At 46.3% G+C, this 17137-nt stretch overlaps 1 protein-coding gene and 1 long non-coding RNA gene across 2 annotated transcripts in view; one reads left to right on the forward strand and one right to left on the reverse strand.

Annotated features, from left to right (window-relative positions):
* The window catches only part of LOC122924966 (zinc finger protein OZF-like), a 212771-nt gene that overhangs the window by 60431 nt on the left and 135203 nt on the right, over positions 1-17137 (forward strand). The gene's annotated exons all lie outside the window — the stretch shown is intronic.
* Positions 781-2473, reverse strand: LOC122924999. The gene is made up of 3 exons (XR_006387470.1): positions 2415-2473; positions 2208-2331; positions 781-837 (listed from the first exon to the last, which is right to left on the reverse strand). It is a non-coding gene; the product is annotated as an uncharacterized LOC122924999 (long non-coding RNA).

Raw genomic sequence — 17137 nt, forward strand, 5'->3', positions numbered from 1 at the left:
ATAATAATAATATTTATATAGCGCCACCATATTCCGCAGCACTTTACAAATTCATAGGGTTCATGTACAAAACAAAAGTAACTGGATAATATACAACTGAAACACTAGGAGTCAGGGCGCTGCTCACAAGAGCTTACAATCTATGAGGAATTGGGGGTGACACATAAGGTAGTTGATTGTGATAAGTAGGATTTGAGCCATCATTGAACTGACAGGAGCGGTGCCGGCCGATCTGCTTCAGGTTTGGGACTACTAGAGGATCGAGTTCAGGCCAGAGGAGTTGGTGGGGGAAGGTTTAGTCGGGGAATAGTCAGTTTAGGTAGCTTGATAAGCCTGCCTGACAAGATGTGTTTTTAAGACACGTTTGAAGGTGGAGAAGTTGTGAATTGACCTAGTTTTCCGGGGCAGAGTATTCCAGAGAGTAGGTGCAGCTCGAGAAAAGTCTTGAAGATGGGAGTGAGAGGTACGAATTATTGATTACATCATACCTGTGGTGACATCTCCTGGAATGTCCTCCTCCACCTCACTCTTACACGGGGGATCGCCCATCATCCGCTCTTCTTCATCCTCCACTTTAATATCAGTCAGATCTTCCCCCTGATTTGTCATCTGTAACAATTCAGGACAATACAGCAGACAGGTGGGAAATCTAACAGATCCACAGAAGAGACCCCCACAATCTATGACCCCTCTATGACTGCAGGACCCCCCTATATAGATGTGTACAGGGCTCAGCTCCATCTACCTGAGGGTTCTCTGGGACCTTCTCCTCTGGACAGTCCTGGGAATACAGAGGACGGGGACATCTCTCTGGTGGATTTCTCCTCCTGGATCCATCTGTGGAGACACAAGCACACAGTGACTGAATACATGGCCTCCTGTAGATCTGTCTATAGATCAGACTCTTCTCTCAGCTCCTTCACTTCTAGGTTTAGTGATCGGAGGAAATAACATCAGAGGTTTTCCTGATATCTCCCTCTGACAGAAGCTCCGACGTCTGGCTCTATACACACGTGTAGACACTGCACATGACAGCTCTTACCTTGTGATATAAGAGGCTGGTGCTCCTCCATTACATGTCACTGCACACACTGCACATGACGGCTCTTACCCTGTGATATAAGAGGCTGGAGCTCCTCCATTACATGACACTGCACACACGTGTATACACTGCACATGACGGCTCTTACCTTGTGATATAAGAGGCTGGTGCTCCTCCATTACATGTCACTGCACACACTGCACATGACGGCTCTTACCCTGTGATATAAGAGGCTGGTGCTCCTCCATTACATGTCACTGCACACACGTGTATACACTGCACATGACGGCTCTTACCTTGTGATATAAGAGGCTGGTGCTCCTCCATTACATGTCACTGCACACACGTGTATACACTGCACATGACGGGTCTTACCTTGTGATATAAGAGGCTGGTGCTCCTCCATTACATGTCACTGCACACACGTGTACACACTGCACATGACGGGTCTTACCTTGTGATATAAGAGGCCGGTGCTCCTCCATTACATGTCACTGCACACACGTGTATACACTGCACATGACGGCTCTTACCCTGTGATATAAGAGGCTGGTGTTCCTCCATTACATGTCACTGCACACACGTGTATACACTGCACATGACGGCTCTTACCTTGTGATATAAGAGGCCGGTGCTCCTCCATTACATGTCACTGCACACACGTGTATACACTGCACATGACGGCTCTTACCCTGTGATATAAGAGGCTGGTGTTCCTCCATTACATGTCACTGCACACACGTGTATACACTGCACATGACGGCTCTTACCTTGTGATATAAGAGGCTGGTGCTCCTCCATTACATGTCACTGCACACACGTGTATACACTGCACATGACGGCTCTTACCTTGTGATATAAGAGGCTGGTGCTCCTCTATTACATGTCACTGCACACACGTGTATACACTGCACATGACGGCTCTTACCTTGTGATATAAGAAGCTGGTGCTCCTCCATTACATGTCACTGCACACACGTGTATACACTGCACATGACGGCTCTTACCCTGTGATATAAGAGGCTGGCGCTCCTCCATTACATGTCACTGCACACACGTGTATACACTGCACATGACGGCTCTTATCTTGTGATATAAGAGGCTGGTGCTCCTGCATTACATGTCACTGCACACACGTGTACACACTGCACATGACGGCTCTTACCCTGTGATATAAGAGGCTGGTGCTCCTCCATCTTGACCTCCTTGTACAGGTCCCTGTGTCCTTCTATATACTCCCACTCCTCCATGGAGAAATAGACAGTGACGTCCTGACACCTTATAGGAACCTGACAACACAATGACACCGTCATCACCCAGACCCCTCCAGTGCTGTTACTGGAGAATTTCCCAGCATTCCCAGCAGTGTCACCTCTCCAGTCAGCAGCTCCATCATCTTGTGGGTGAGTTCTAGGATCTTCTGCTCATGTATCAGGGGGTGAGGGGGAGGCTCTGTGATGGGGGGAGGGGTCCTGCTCCGCCCTCCTGACTCCTGGAGATGGATGATGGGAGTCACACCGTCCCCCGATGTCTTCTTCACTAGTGTGTACTCCTGTGGATGGAGAGAGACACTTAGGGAATAAACCCTTCAGGGGCCATGTGCTCTCCTCCGGCCCTCTCCTCCTGGCACAACGTGCCTACTTACCTTCTCATGGCTCCTACAACATGACTATTGGTCACTGGTCACATGACACATCACTCACCATATTGGGGGCTGATCTTCAGGTTCTCCATCACTTGGAAGGTCTGGAGGGCGTTCTCCAGGACCCTGGACTCTTCCTATGATGGATTCTCCTTCCCGATGTCTGACTTGTTACAGAATACAATAAAGAGGAGAGAAATCTAGAAAAGTTTACCTCTCCGCTCAGCAGGGAGATGATCTCCAAGGTGAGGTCTAATATTCTTCTGCTGATCTCCTTCCTGTCCATCCTTGGTGGTCGTTCAGGAGAAGAGGAGAGAACTGGAGGCTTCTAGTACTGCAGGCGCCTTTATGAGAAGAGGAGAAGAAATCATCCAGGGGACAAGACCAGATGTCACCTCCAGAACCGCACTTCTTGAGACTGAGGGGCCCCGCTTCTCAGAGCCCCCACCACATGGATTCCAGGGGCCCCGACATGGAGATCTCTGGTGGCTCCACAGGAGATAAATGTCTGATAGATGCAGGTCCCACCTCTGGGCTGTGCTCAGCTGTGTCCAAAACTCCTAGAGAAGAGACTGGAGAGAGCTGAGCTCAGGCCGAGCCCCGCTCCATTCATTCTCCTCCTGGATGCAGGGGCCCCTCACCAGGACAGTCAGGGGCCCCAACATGGAGATCTCTGGTGGCTCCACAGGAGATAAATGTCTGATAGATGCAGGTCCCTACCTCTGGGCTGTGCTCAGCTGTGTCCAGAACTCCTAGAGAAGAGACTGGAGAGAGCTGAGCTCAAGCCGAGCCCCGCTCCATTCATTCTCCTCCTGGATGCAGGGGCCCCTCACCAGGATAGTCAGGGGCCAGCGAATGATGACAACCCCCACTATCCCCACTACTTATCCCCAGGGGTCAAGTCCTGGGAAAAAAAGTATGGGAACTCACCCAAGATCCTCTGCAAACCCCCCCCCCCCCCCAAAAAAATAAAAAAATATATATATATATATATATTTCGCTGAAAATTCAGTGCAACATTTATTGTAAAGTGCCAGTTTACACAATCAAGTGCAAAAGTCTCCCCACTTCGTTCTCTATATAGATGCGGGTCCCAGAGGTGGGACCCGCACCTATCAGACAATGGGGGCATATCCTAGTGATATGCCCCCATTGTCTGAGATGGGAAAACCCCTTTAAAATACAATACATGTGAATGGGCTTTTGAAAGCTACGTGTAGCGGAAAAAAAAGCAGAAAATCTAGCATGCTGTAATTTGTGTCGCTGCGGACTGAGCCAAATGTCCACATTGTGATCAAAACAAAACAACAACTCCCCTTATATATAATTTACTTACAGTTCTGAAGACTCAGGGGTGCTGGCCGGCTTGGCCTCAGGGGTGCTGGCCGGCTTGGCCTCAGGGGTGCTGGCCGGCTTGGCCTCAGGGGTGCTGGCCGGCTTGGCCTCAGGGGTGCTGGCCGGCTTGGCCTCAGGGGTGCTGGCCGGCTTGGCCTCAGGGGTGCTGGCCGGCTTGGCCTCAGGGGTGCTGGCCGGCTTGGCCTCAGGGGTGCTGGCCGGCTTGGCCTCAGGGGTGCTCTAGGCAGCTGGGCTCAGGGCTGGAAGTGGGCACCTGCACAATAAGAAAAAAATATTTTTAATTACACCTCAGGTCAGACCAATCAGACCCCCAATGTTAATAAGACCCAAATAAGACCTCAGATCAGAACCCAATATGAATGACCAACAATCAGACCTCAGATAGCAGCCCTCAGTGCCTCTAATCAGGCCCCCAGTGCCTCTAATCAGGCCCCCAGTGCCTCTAATCAGGCCCCCAGTGCCTCTCCATTACCCGCCCAGTGCCTCTTACCAGCCCCCAGGGCCCCATTCACTAGCGCCCAGTGCTGCCCCATCCATCAGCCCCGAGTGCCCCCTCCACCAGCCTCCAGTCAGTGCCTCTCCATTCAGCCTATACGCCTTTAGTATAAAATAAAAAAAACTTACACTTACCTCTCCTGCTCCTGGACGCAGACGCTCCTCTTCTACTGCTGTAGGCTGTGCACGGAGTGACGTCACAGAGCGACTCACACGGCTCCTGTGCGCAGCCCTCACAGCCGAGGACCAGGAAGGCGGCGGTGAGCAGGGGCGTAGCTATTGCCTCCCTTAGGCAAGTGACAAACTGCCCCCCTCATTCTTAGAAGAAATGAAACGGTGGACTTTACGTCCAACGTATGGACCTTGAAAGGCGCACTGACACAACTGATCATAGACAGTGTTAGGGTTTCAGCTATTTTTTTGCTTTATTCATAGACAACGCATTTCGGGGTACTAGGGACCCCTTTATCAAGTCTAAAATGTAAGGTTAAAATAAGGGAGGGAGAAACAAATATATGGAAGGACACAATACGAATGTATCCATTAATAGAAACGTAATAATATATAAAAAATAAATAAATATAAAATGATAGAATACATATATATATATTATTACATGTATATATCAAGCGAGAAGATGATCAATAAAAATATGTACAAATAAAATTCATAAAGGGTATTACATATACATGGAGGCATATAGTTTAGAAGAACCAGAAAACATACATTTATAAAAGGAAATCTAATTACTAATGTCCCATATATTGAAAAATGATGGTTTTGGAAGAACAGCAGTGAATGGCTGTCCATTGTTATACGAGATCATTATCCCCAAGGGCCGAGGCAGAAGTATATATATATGTTCACTCAATTTGAAGCAGAGTATGGCTAAAAAGTCCACCAATGTCTGGGTGTGTGTTCTACAGGCTGTGGTGAGAGAGGACGTTACTAGCAATAGAAAAAATGGACTCTGATGTTGGGGTATTGGCATACCTGGATCGGATCAGCAGAGCGAGAAGCACGAGGAGGACGCTGACTGCTGTGGCGCGCGTACTGCTGGGGGTTAAGAGGTGGATGCGCTTGTGTGGGAGGGCTTGAAGTTCCTTCATTGGAGGCGCGTCCGTGGGGAGGTGGGACCGGGGGGCGGAGTTAGCAGCGGCGCACGGAAGGTTTATCGGGGAGAGAACGGAGCGGACAGAGAGAGGGATCGGGGGTCGGATGGTATAAGTAGAAACTAATACTGAGGTGGGGACGTGTGTATGATATTACAACTAAAGCAAATCTGATGGTAGGAGGTGGGAGGGCCTGATTTACTACATTGGAGGCGCGTCCGTGGGGGGGTGGGATCAGGGGGCGGAGTTACCAGCGGCGCATGAAGAGAGAACGGAGCGGGCAAAGAGAGGGATCGGGGATCGGATGGTATTAGTAGATATTGATGCTGAGGACTAACGCAAGCCTGATGGTTAAAAGGTGGCTGCGCTTGTATGGGAGGGCCTGATTTCTTTCATTGGAGGCGCGTCTGTGAGGGGGTGGGACCGGGGGGCGGAGTTACCAGCGGCGCACGGGGAGAGAACGGAGCGGACAGAAAAAGGGATCGGGGTCGGATGGTATTAGTAGAAACTGGTGCTGAGGTGGGGACGTGTGTGTGACATTGAGACCAAAGGAAGCCTGATATTAAGCCGATAGTGGTGGCTGTGGGGTTATTTAGGCACGGCAGATTAATGGCAAGGGGGAGAGAAGGGAAGGAATTAGAGGGGTACATACCCTGCAGGGAAAGGTGGATATTGATGTGGGTATGTAACGGGTGGGCTGGCGATGGCATGTGATTAAACTCGCTTAGTGTTGAATAGAGGGAGGAAAGGGGGAAGGGGGACACACTGTGAGATGAGGACACGGGAACGGACCGAAAAGATACATGTAAAGAAATGTTTGAACTGAATCGGGGGAATAGGCATAATGGGGGGCACTGGGATATACGGGATGGTACAATGTAGGTCGCGCCAATTAGAAGCATTTGCTCTCCAAGGACTCATTGAGTCCGTACGGTTCCAGGGTTTGGAGTTTGAAAATCCAATACATTTCTCTCTTTTGCAATGTCCTGAATTTATCGGATGCTGTGTCCAAGATCATCTCGATTGGTGTTATTGTTAGTTTTGAAGCATCTTTGTTATGAGTAGTGAGAAAATGACGGGACACGCTATTCTTAGGCAAGTGACAAACTCAGCTCTGCTACATCTACAATGAGTAACTACAACAAATGTAATGCCAAACTGCAGTTCCTCTATGTGATGCCTTGGACAGGCTGTGAGTCCAGTGGAAGCTATCCAAGGCATCACAATCACATAGAGGAACTGCAGTTTGGCATTACGTTTGTTGTAGTTACTCATTGTAGATGTAGCAGAGCTGGGTTTGTCACTTGCCAAGTTGCCTAAGATTGATGAGGGGGGCAGTTTGTCACTTGCCTAAGGCCAGGGTAAGGTAACGGGGGGCCTCCCAACCCAGGCTGTGAACATTAATCCTGCTGATCGATCGCTTGACCCACTCAGGGAGTCAGTCACAGACACTGGTCTGGGGACCGGACCACCAGGACCCCGGTCGGGTAGGATGGTCCAGCCACGGAGGCTCACCTCAGCAGACAGTCTCACTCGTCGCAGGCTCAGGATAGGAGGAGGAGGGGAGCGCTCAACCATGAGAGGAGTCAGACAGTGAGTCAGTCGCAGCCAGCAGGTCTGTGCTTCCTCTACTTCCGTCTTCAACTCTCAACTGAAGCCGCCCCTCCTCCTCCTCCTCCCTCATACCTCACTCTGCCTGCCCTGCACAGTGCGCTTCACACAGCGCCTCGCCTCCGCTCCCTGTGAACCATGTGAATCTGATTTCAGCCGCGTTCTCCTGGCTTGAGGCTGAAAGGGAGCGGCGTTCCCCCTCGACTCGACCCCTGCTTATCCCCCATCATACTAAGCTGAGGAGCGGAGAAGGATTCCTTGTGTGTAATGGAGGAGAATCTCCAGAGGTGACATGTCTGAGCTCTCCACCACACTGTCTCCTCACAGCTCATCTTACCTGCAGGCTGGAGGAATGGCTGATACCAGAGAGAACAAGAGCCCTGACTACCGACCAGGACCTGCCCAGTGTCTGCTGCACTGCCAGAGCTGAAGGACCTGCGGTGACGTCACCGTCATGTGATCAGTGCAGGGGGCGGGGCTTAGGAGAGAAGGTAGTGAAGGACCTGGGGTGATGTCACCATCATGTGATCAGTGCAGGGGGTGGACCTGAACTTTAACAAAGATCACATGACAATGACATCACCCCAGGTCCTAGAAATACCTGAAGCCTCCAGCTCCTCCAGTTCTCTCCTCTTCTCCTGAATGACGACCAAGGATGGACAGCAAGGAGATCAGCAGAAGAATATTAGACCTCACCTTGGAGATCATCTCCCTGCTGAGCGGAGAGGTAAACTTTTCTAGATTTCTCTCCTCTTTATTGTATTCTGTAACAAGTCAGACATCGGGAAGGAGAATCCATCATAAGAAGTGATAGGAAGAGTCCAGGGTCCTGGAGAATGGCCTCCAGACCTTCCAAGTGATGGAGAACCTGAAGATCAGCCCCCAATATGGTGAGTGATGTGTCATGTTACCAGTGACCAATAGTCATGTTGTAGGAGCCATGAGAAGGTAAGTAGGCACGTTGTACCAGGAGGAGAGGATGGAGGAGAGCACATGGCCCCTGAAGGGTTTATTCCCTTGTGTCTCTCTCCATCCACAGGAGTACACAATAGTGAAGAAGACATCAGGGGACTGTGTGACTCCCATCATCCATCTCCAGGAGTCAGGAGGGCGGAGCAGGACCCCTCACCCCATCACAGAGCCTCCCCCTCACCCCCTGATACATGAGCAGAAGATCCTAGAACTCACCCACAAGATGATGGAGCTGCTGACTGGAGAGGTGACATTGCTGGGAATGCTGGGAACTTCTCCAGTAACAGCACTGGAGGGGTCTGGGTGATGACGGTGTCATTGTGTTGTCAGGTTCCTATAAGGTGTCAGGATGTCACTGTCTATTTCTCCATGGAGGAGTGGGAGTATATAGAAGGACACAAGGACCTGTACAAGGAGGCCATGATGGAGGAGCACCAGCCTCTTATATCACAAGGTAAGAGCCGTCATGTGCAGTGTGTACACGTGTGTGCAGTGACATGTAATGGAGGAGCACCAGCCTCTTATATCACAAGGTAAGAGCCGTCATGTGCAGTGTATACACGTGTGTGCAGTGACATGTAATGGAGGAGCACCAGCCTCTTCTATCGCAAGGTAAGACCCGTCATGTGCAGTGTATACACGTGTGTGCAGTGACATGTAATGGAGAAGCACCAGCCTCTTATATCGCAAGGTAAGACCCGCCATGTGCAGTGTATACACGTGTGTGCAGTGACATGTAATGGAGGAGCACCAGCCTCTTATATCACAAGGTAAGAGCCGTCATGTGCAGTGTATACACGTGTGTGCAGTGACATGTAATGGAGGAGCACCAGCCTCTTATATCACAGGGTAAGAGCCGTCATGTGCAGTGTATACACGTGTGTGCAGTGACATGTAATGGAGGAGCACCAGCCTCTTATATCACAAGGTAAGAGCCGTCATGTGCAGTGTGTACACGTGTGTGCAGTGACATGTAATGGAGGAGCACCAGCCTCTTCTATCGCAAGGTAAGAGCCGTCATGTGCAGTGTATACACGTGTGTGCAGTGACATGTAATGGAGGAGCACCAGCCTCTTATATCACAAGGTAAGAGCCGTCATGTGCAGTGTATACACGTGTGTGCAGTGACATGTAATGGAGGAGCACCAGCCTCTTATATCACAAGGTAAGAGCCGTCATGTGCAGTGTGTACACGTGTGTGCAGTGACAGGTAATGGAGGAGCACCAGCCTCTTATATCACAGGGTAAGAGCCGTCATGTGCAGTGTATACACGTGTGTGCAGTGACATGTAATGGAGGAGCACCAGCCTCTTATATCACAAGGTAAGAGCCGTCATGTGCAGTGTATACACGTGTGTGCAGTGACATGTAATGGAGGAGCACCAGCCTCTTATATCACAGGGTAAGAGCCGTCATGTGCAGTGTATACACGTGTGTGCAGTGACATGTAATGGAGGAGCTCCAGCCTCTTATATCACAGGGTAAGAGCCGTCATGTGCAGTGTGTACACGTGTGTGCAGTGACATGTAATGGAGGAGCACCAGCCTCTTATATCACAAGGTAAGAGTCGTCATGTGCAGTGTGTACACGTGTGTGCAGTGACATGTAATAGAGGAGCACCAGCCTCTTATATCACAAGGTAAGAGCCGTCATGTGCAGTGTATACACGTGTGTGCAGTGACATGTAATAGAGGACCACCAGCCTCTTATATCACAAGGTAAGAGCCGTCATGTGCAGTGTATACACGTGTGTGCAGTGACATGTAATGGAGGAGCACCAGCCTCTTATATCACAGGGTAAGAGCCGTCATGTGCAGTGTATACACGTGTGTGCAGTGACATGTAATAGAGGAGCACCAGCCTCTTATATCACAAGGTAAGAGCCGTCATTAACCGTTATTAACACTATCAGTGATTCACCTCTTTCAAGACATATGCAAAATAAACATAATGGAAATATCCGGAGCCTGAAGATATGGGGTATTCAAAAACTTAAGCGAGGCCCAAGAATGGGTAATCTGGACAAGAAGCTACAACAGGAAGAAACCCGGGACATATCGATATCGCCTGGGTAGCCTGGCCCCGCATGGTCTGAATGAGGGCTTCACATGTGCTTCGTTCCTCTGAGAGATTCCAATAATAATTTTTCAAAATGATACAAAATGTATAATAACGATAACTAGAACTACATGATGATTAATAACAGGGCGGCCAACCAGTCTAGTAAAACCTGCAGTACGACCAAGAAAATGTGTATCTCTATATTGTAAGTGAAACCATATAACACAACAGGGAACCCCTTATAAACCTTTTTAACCCCCTCAGCTCCCCTAGCTTAAACCCCCTTAATGACCAGACCACCTTTTACGCTTCTGCACTACACTACTTTCACCGTTTATTGCTCGGTCATGCAACTTACCACCCAAATGAATTTTATCTCCTTTTCTTCTCTCTAATAGAGATTTGGTGGTATTTCATTGCTGCTGACATTTTTTCTTTTTTTGTTATTAATCGAAATTCAAAGGTTTTTTTGCAAAAAAATGACATTTTTCACTTTAAGTTGTAAAATTTTGCAAAAAAAAAAAACGACATCCATATATACATTTTTCGCAAAATTTATTGTTCTACATGTCTTTGATAAAAAAAAAATAATGTTTGGGTAAAAAAAAAAAAATGGTTTGGGTAAAAGTTATAGCGTTTACAAACTATGGTACAAAAATGTGAATTTCCGCTTTTTGAAACGGCTCTGACTTTCTGAGCACCTGTCATGTTTCCTGAGGTTCTACAATGCCCAGACAGTAGAAAAACCCCACAAATGACCCCATTTCGGAAAGTAGACACCCTAAGGTATTCACTGATGGGCATAGTGAGTTCATAGAACTTTTTATTTTTTGTCACAAGTTAGCGGAAAATGATGATTTATTTTTTATTTTTATTTTTTTCTTACAAAGTCTCATATTCCACTAACTTGTGACAAAAAATAAAAAATTCTAGGAACTCGCCATGCCCCTCACGGAATACCCTGAGGTGTCTTCTTTCCAAAATGGGGTCACTTGTGGGGTAGTTATACTGCCCTGGCATTTTAGGGGCCCATATGCGTGAGAAGTAGTTTGCAATCAAAATCTGTAAAAAATGACCGGTGAAATCTGAAAGGTGCTCTTTGGAATGTGTGCCCATTTGCCCACCTAGGCTGCAAAAAAGTGTCACACATGTGGTATCGCCGTACTCAGGAGAAGTTGGGGAATGTGTTTTGGGGTGTCATTTTACATATACCCATGCTGGGTGAGATAAATATCTTGGTCAAATGCCAACTTTGTATAAAAAAATGGGAAAAGTTGTCATTTGCTAAGATATTTCTCTCACCCAGCATGGGTATATGTAAAATGACACCCCAAAACACATTCCCCAACTTCTCCTGAGTACGGTGATACCAGATGTGTCACACTTTTTTGCAGCCTAGGTGGGCAAAGGGGCCCACATTCCAAAGAGCATAAGATCTTCATCTATCGACTCAGAGGTCTACATCAAGTGGAGAACAATCACGCCAACAAAACCGGAATCCACGTAGGACCAGAGGTATCAATCAAGGACAAAGAGGCGGGGACATCGGTGGTCACCAGAATTCCACAATGACAACTCGCTCCCAGGTAGATATACCAAGCACAACCATACATTCACTGGTGATTAACATCTCCTCGGAATCATTAAGTCCAGCTGAATTGGAACTTTTACAGAAAGGGTTATCCTTCTGTCCTTCTTACCACCTGGATACTTTTCAGCTAGACTTAGGCTTACAGCGGTTCTTTAGAAATGTCCGCCTGAAGGCACATTTCTCAAAAGCAACCCTCAGAACTACACAAGAAGCTTCAACCAAAATATCAATTACAGAACTGGGCCTACGCAATAAATGCACATTTTCCCCACCAAAAACATACCCAGCGATAGAAACATTCATAGAATTAATTCAGAGGGACATCGAGCTATTTAAACAGGATACACGTAGAGGCAGATACAAATACAAAAATAACCTCACCAACACGGAAAGACAGGCAATTTCTACTTTAAAGGAATCTAAACAACTAGTATTGAAACCAGCTGATAAGGGGGGAGCATTAGTAGTGATGGATAAGTCCAAATATGTAGCAGAGATCCAGCGGCAGTTACAGGACATATACAGTACAGACCAAAAGTTTGGACACACCTTCTCATTCAAAGAGTTTTCTTTATTTTCATGACTATGGAAATTGTAGATTCACACTGAAGGCATCAAAACTATGAATTAACACATGTGGAATTACAGACGTGGACAAAATTGTTGGTACCCTTTGGTCAATGAAAGAAAAAGTCACAATGGTCACAGAAATAACTTTAATCTGACAAAAGTAATAATAAATTAAAATTCTATAAATGTTAACCAATGAAAGTCAGACATTGTTTTTCAACCATGCTTCAACAGAATTATGTAAAAAAATAAACTCATGAAACAGGCATGGACAAAAATGATGGTACCCCTAACTTAATATTTTGTTGCGCAACCTTTTGAGGCAATCACTGCAATCAAACGCTTCCTGTAACTGTCAATGAGACATCTGCACCTCTCAGCAGGTATTTTGGCCCACTCCTCATGAGCAAACTGCTCCAGTTGTGTCCGGTTTGAAGGGTGCCTTTTCCAGACTGCATGTTTCAGCTCCTTCCAAAGATGCTCAATAGGATTGAGGTCAGGGCTCATAGAAGGCCACTTTAGAATAGTCCAATTTTTTCCTCTTAGCCATTCTTGGGTGTTTTTAGCGGTGTGTTTTGGGTCATTGTCCTGTTGCAAGACCCATGACCTGCGACTGAGACCAAGCTTTCTGACACTGGCTAGTACATTTCTCTCTAGAATTCCTTGATAGTCTTGAGATTTCATTGTACCCTGCACAGATTCAAGACACCCTGTGCCAGACGCAGCAAAGCAGCCCCAGAACATAACAGAGCCTCCTCCATGTTTCACAGTAGGGACAGTGTTCTTTTCTTGATATGCTTCATTTTTTCGTCTGTGAACATACAGCTGATGTGCCTTGGCAAAAACTTCGATTTTTGTCTCATCTGTCCACAGGACATTCTCCCAGAAGCTTTGTGGCTTGTCAACATGTAGTTTGGCATATTCCAGTCTTGCTTTTTTATGATTCGTTTTCAACAATGGTGTCCTCCTTGGTCGTCTCCCATGTAGTCCACTTTGGCTCAAACAACGACGGATGGTGCGATCTGACACTGATGTTCCTTGAGCATGAAGTTCACCTTGAATCTCTTTAGAAGTCTTTCTAGGCTCTTTTGTTACCATTCGGATTATCCGTCTCTTAGATTTGTCATCAATTTTCCTCCTGCGGCCACGTCCAGGGAGGTTGGCTACAGTCCCATGGATCTTAAACTTATGAATAATATGTGCAACTGTACTCACAGGAACATCTAGTTGCTTGGAGATGGTCTTATAGCCTTTACCTTTAACATGCTTGTCTATAATTTTCTTTCTGATCTCTTGAGACAGCTCTTTCCTTTGCTTCCTCTGGTCCATGTCGAGTGTGGTACACACCATATCACCAAACAACACAGTGATTACCTGGAGCCATATATATAGGCCCAATGGCTGATTACAAGGTTGTAGACACCTGTGATGCTAATTAGTGGACACACCTTGAATTAACATGTCCCTTTGGTCACATTATGTTCTGTGTTTTCTAGGGGTACCATCATTTTTGTCCATGCCTGTTTCATGAGTTTATTTTTTTACATAATTCTGTTGAAGCATGGTTGAAAAACAATGTCTGACTTTCATTGGTTAACATTTATAGAATTTTAATTTATTATTACTTTTGTCAGATTAAAGTTATTTCTGTGACCATTGTGACTTTTTCTTTCATTGACCAAAGGGTACCAACAATTTTGTCCACGTCTGTATATACATAACAAAAAAGTGTGAAACAACTGAAAATATGTCATATTCTAGGTTCTTCAAAGTAGCCACCTTTTGCTTTTGATTACTGCTTTGCACACTCTTGGCATTCTCTTGATGAGCTTCAAGAGGTAGTCACCTGAAATGGTCTTCCAACAGTCTTGAAGGAGTTTCCAGAGATGCTTAGCACTTGTTGGCCCTTTTACCTTCACTCTGCGGTCCAGCTCACCCCAAACCATCTTGATTGGGTTCAGGTCCGGTGACTGTGGAGGCCAGGTCATCTGGCGCAGCACCCCATCACTCTCCTTCATGGTTAGATAGCCCTTACACAGCCTGGAGGTGTGTTTGAGGTCATTGTCCTGTTGAAAAATAAATGATGGTCCAACTAAACGCAAACCGGGTGGAATAGCATGCCGCTGCAAGATGCTGTGGTAGCCATGCTGGTTCAGTATGCCTTCAATTTTTAATAAATCCCCAACAGTGTTACTAGCCAAGCACCCCCACACCATCACACCTCTTCCTCCATCCGTTCACCTTTTCTGCGTCGCACAAAGACACGGTGGTTGGAACCAAAGATCTCAAATTTGGACTCATCAGACCAAAGCACAGATTTCCACTGGTCTAATGTCCATTCCTTGTTTTAGCCCAAACAAGTCTCTTCTGCTTGTTGCCTGTCCTTAGCAGTGGTTTCCTAGCAGATATTCTACCATGAAGGCCTGATTCACACAGTCTCCTCTTAACAGTTGTTCTAGAGATGTGTCTGCTGCTAGAACTCTGTGTGGCATTGACCTGGTCTCTAATCTGAGCTGCTGTTAACCTGAGATTTCTGAGGCTGGTGACTCGGATGAACTTCTCCTCCGCAGCAGAGGTGACTCTTGGTCTTCCTTTCCTGGGGCAGTCCGCATGTGAGACAGTTTCTTTGTGGCGCTTGATGGTTTTTGTGACTGCACTTGGGGACACTTTCAAAGTTTTCCCAATTTTTCAGACTGACTGACCTTCATTTCTTAAAGTAATGATGGCCACTCGTTTTTCTTTACTTAGCTGCTTTTTTCTTGCCATAATACAAATTCTAACAGTCTATTCAGTAGGACTATCAGCTGTGTATCCACCTGACTTCTCCACAACGCAACTCATGGTCCCAACCCCATTTATAAGGCAAGAAATCCCACTTATTAAACCTGACAGGGCACACCTGTGAAGTGAAAACCATTTCAGGTGACTACCTCTTGAAGCTCATCAAGAGAATGCCAAGAGAGTGCAAAGCAGTAATCAAAGCAAAAGGTGGCTACTTTGAAGAACCTAGAATATGACATATTTTCAGTTGTTTCACACTTTTTTGTTATGTATATAATTCCACATGTGTTAATTCATAGTTTTGATGCCTTCAGTGGGAATCTACAATTTTCATAGTCATGAAAATAAAGAAAACTCTTTGAATGAGAAGGTGTGTCCAAACTTTTGGTCTGTACTGTAAGTCTATTAGGGACTTAAAGGCAATCCCTCGCCATCCATCACTAAAACCATACAGGACACCCTCATACATTATCAAACTCAAAACATTATAGACACAAAAACCGCCAACTTCCTCACAAAATCCCATCCAATCATTCCAGTGTTTTACATCCTACCAAAAATCCATAAAGACCTGACCAATCCTCCAGGACGTCCCATAGTGGCTTCCACGGACTCACTATTATCCCCACTCGCCATATTTCTGGAAAAAATTGTAACTCCACTAGTGAAACAAACCAGATCCTTTTTACAAGACACTAGTTCATTTCTAGAGATCATTCAGAATTTGGGACAACTCCCCTAAGAAAGTTTTTTTTAATCACATGGGACGTTACAAGCCTCTACACGTCCATCCAACATCAAAAGGGCATAACAGCAGTACATAAACTATTAATCAATAAACAGCAAGATAATGATATTATTTCCCTTAGCATTGACCTATTAAAAATCATCCTTCAGAGCAATTTCTTTTTATTTCAGGATACGTTTTACATGCAGATACAGGGGACAGCCATGGGGTCCAACGTGCCCCCACCCCCCTTACGCCAATTGTTATATGGCAGACGTGGAGGAATCATATATTTACAACAACTCACTTTTCCAACAATACAGTCGCCTATGGAAACGTTACATAGACGGTGTGTTCTGTATCTGGCAGGGACCCCTTGAGAAACTCACACAATTCCACGAATATCTCAATAATATCTACCCGGAACTAAACTTTACCTTACATTATGACAAAACAGCAATTAGCTTCCTGGACACAATGATACACATAGATTCCTCTGGACATCTCACTACTGACCTCTTCCACAAACCTACTGATAGGAATAACTTATTACACTTGACTAGCTTTCATCCTTCCACCACAATGAAAGTACTTCCAGTTTCTCAACTTAGGCGTGTACAATCCATAGATACTGACCCCATCATAAGGAGGAAACGAGAAATAGAAATGAAGAAGAGGTTTCGAGAAAGAGGTTACCCTCCACATACACTAAGAACCCCCAATACCAAAAACAAACGGAATCCGGTAGTAAAGCGCATTCTCTTTGTCCACAAGTTCCATCCCAGTACTAGGAAGGTAGTCAACATAATCAAATCTCATTGGCCTCTCCTCCAAAAAGCATATCCCAAAGTAGAAGAATTTAAAAATCTAATACTCCCATGCAACCAAAGGCCTAAAAACCTCAGAGATTTTCTTGTTAGGGCAGATATAGGACCATCCAAGCTTTCACCAAGACAAAGTCTCCTACATACACAGAGAACGGGCACTTTTCCGTGTCTACATTGCGCACAGTGTACAAACGTACAGAGAGGATCAACCATTTCTCACCCCCATACAGGTAAACCCATCAAAATCCAAGGCTATTTCACCTGTGACAGCGATTTCGTAGTGTACACTATTAAATGCCCTTGTGGCCTTATGTATGTGGGGGAAACGACTCAATCAATAAGAGAGAGAA

Source organism: Bufo gargarizans, chromosome 1 (assembly GCF_014858855.1).
Source record: "Bufo gargarizans isolate SCDJY-AF-19 chromosome 1, ASM1485885v1, whole genome shotgun sequence".
Classification (NCBI taxonomy): Eukaryota; Metazoa; Chordata; class Amphibia; order Anura; family Bufonidae; genus Bufo; species Bufo gargarizans.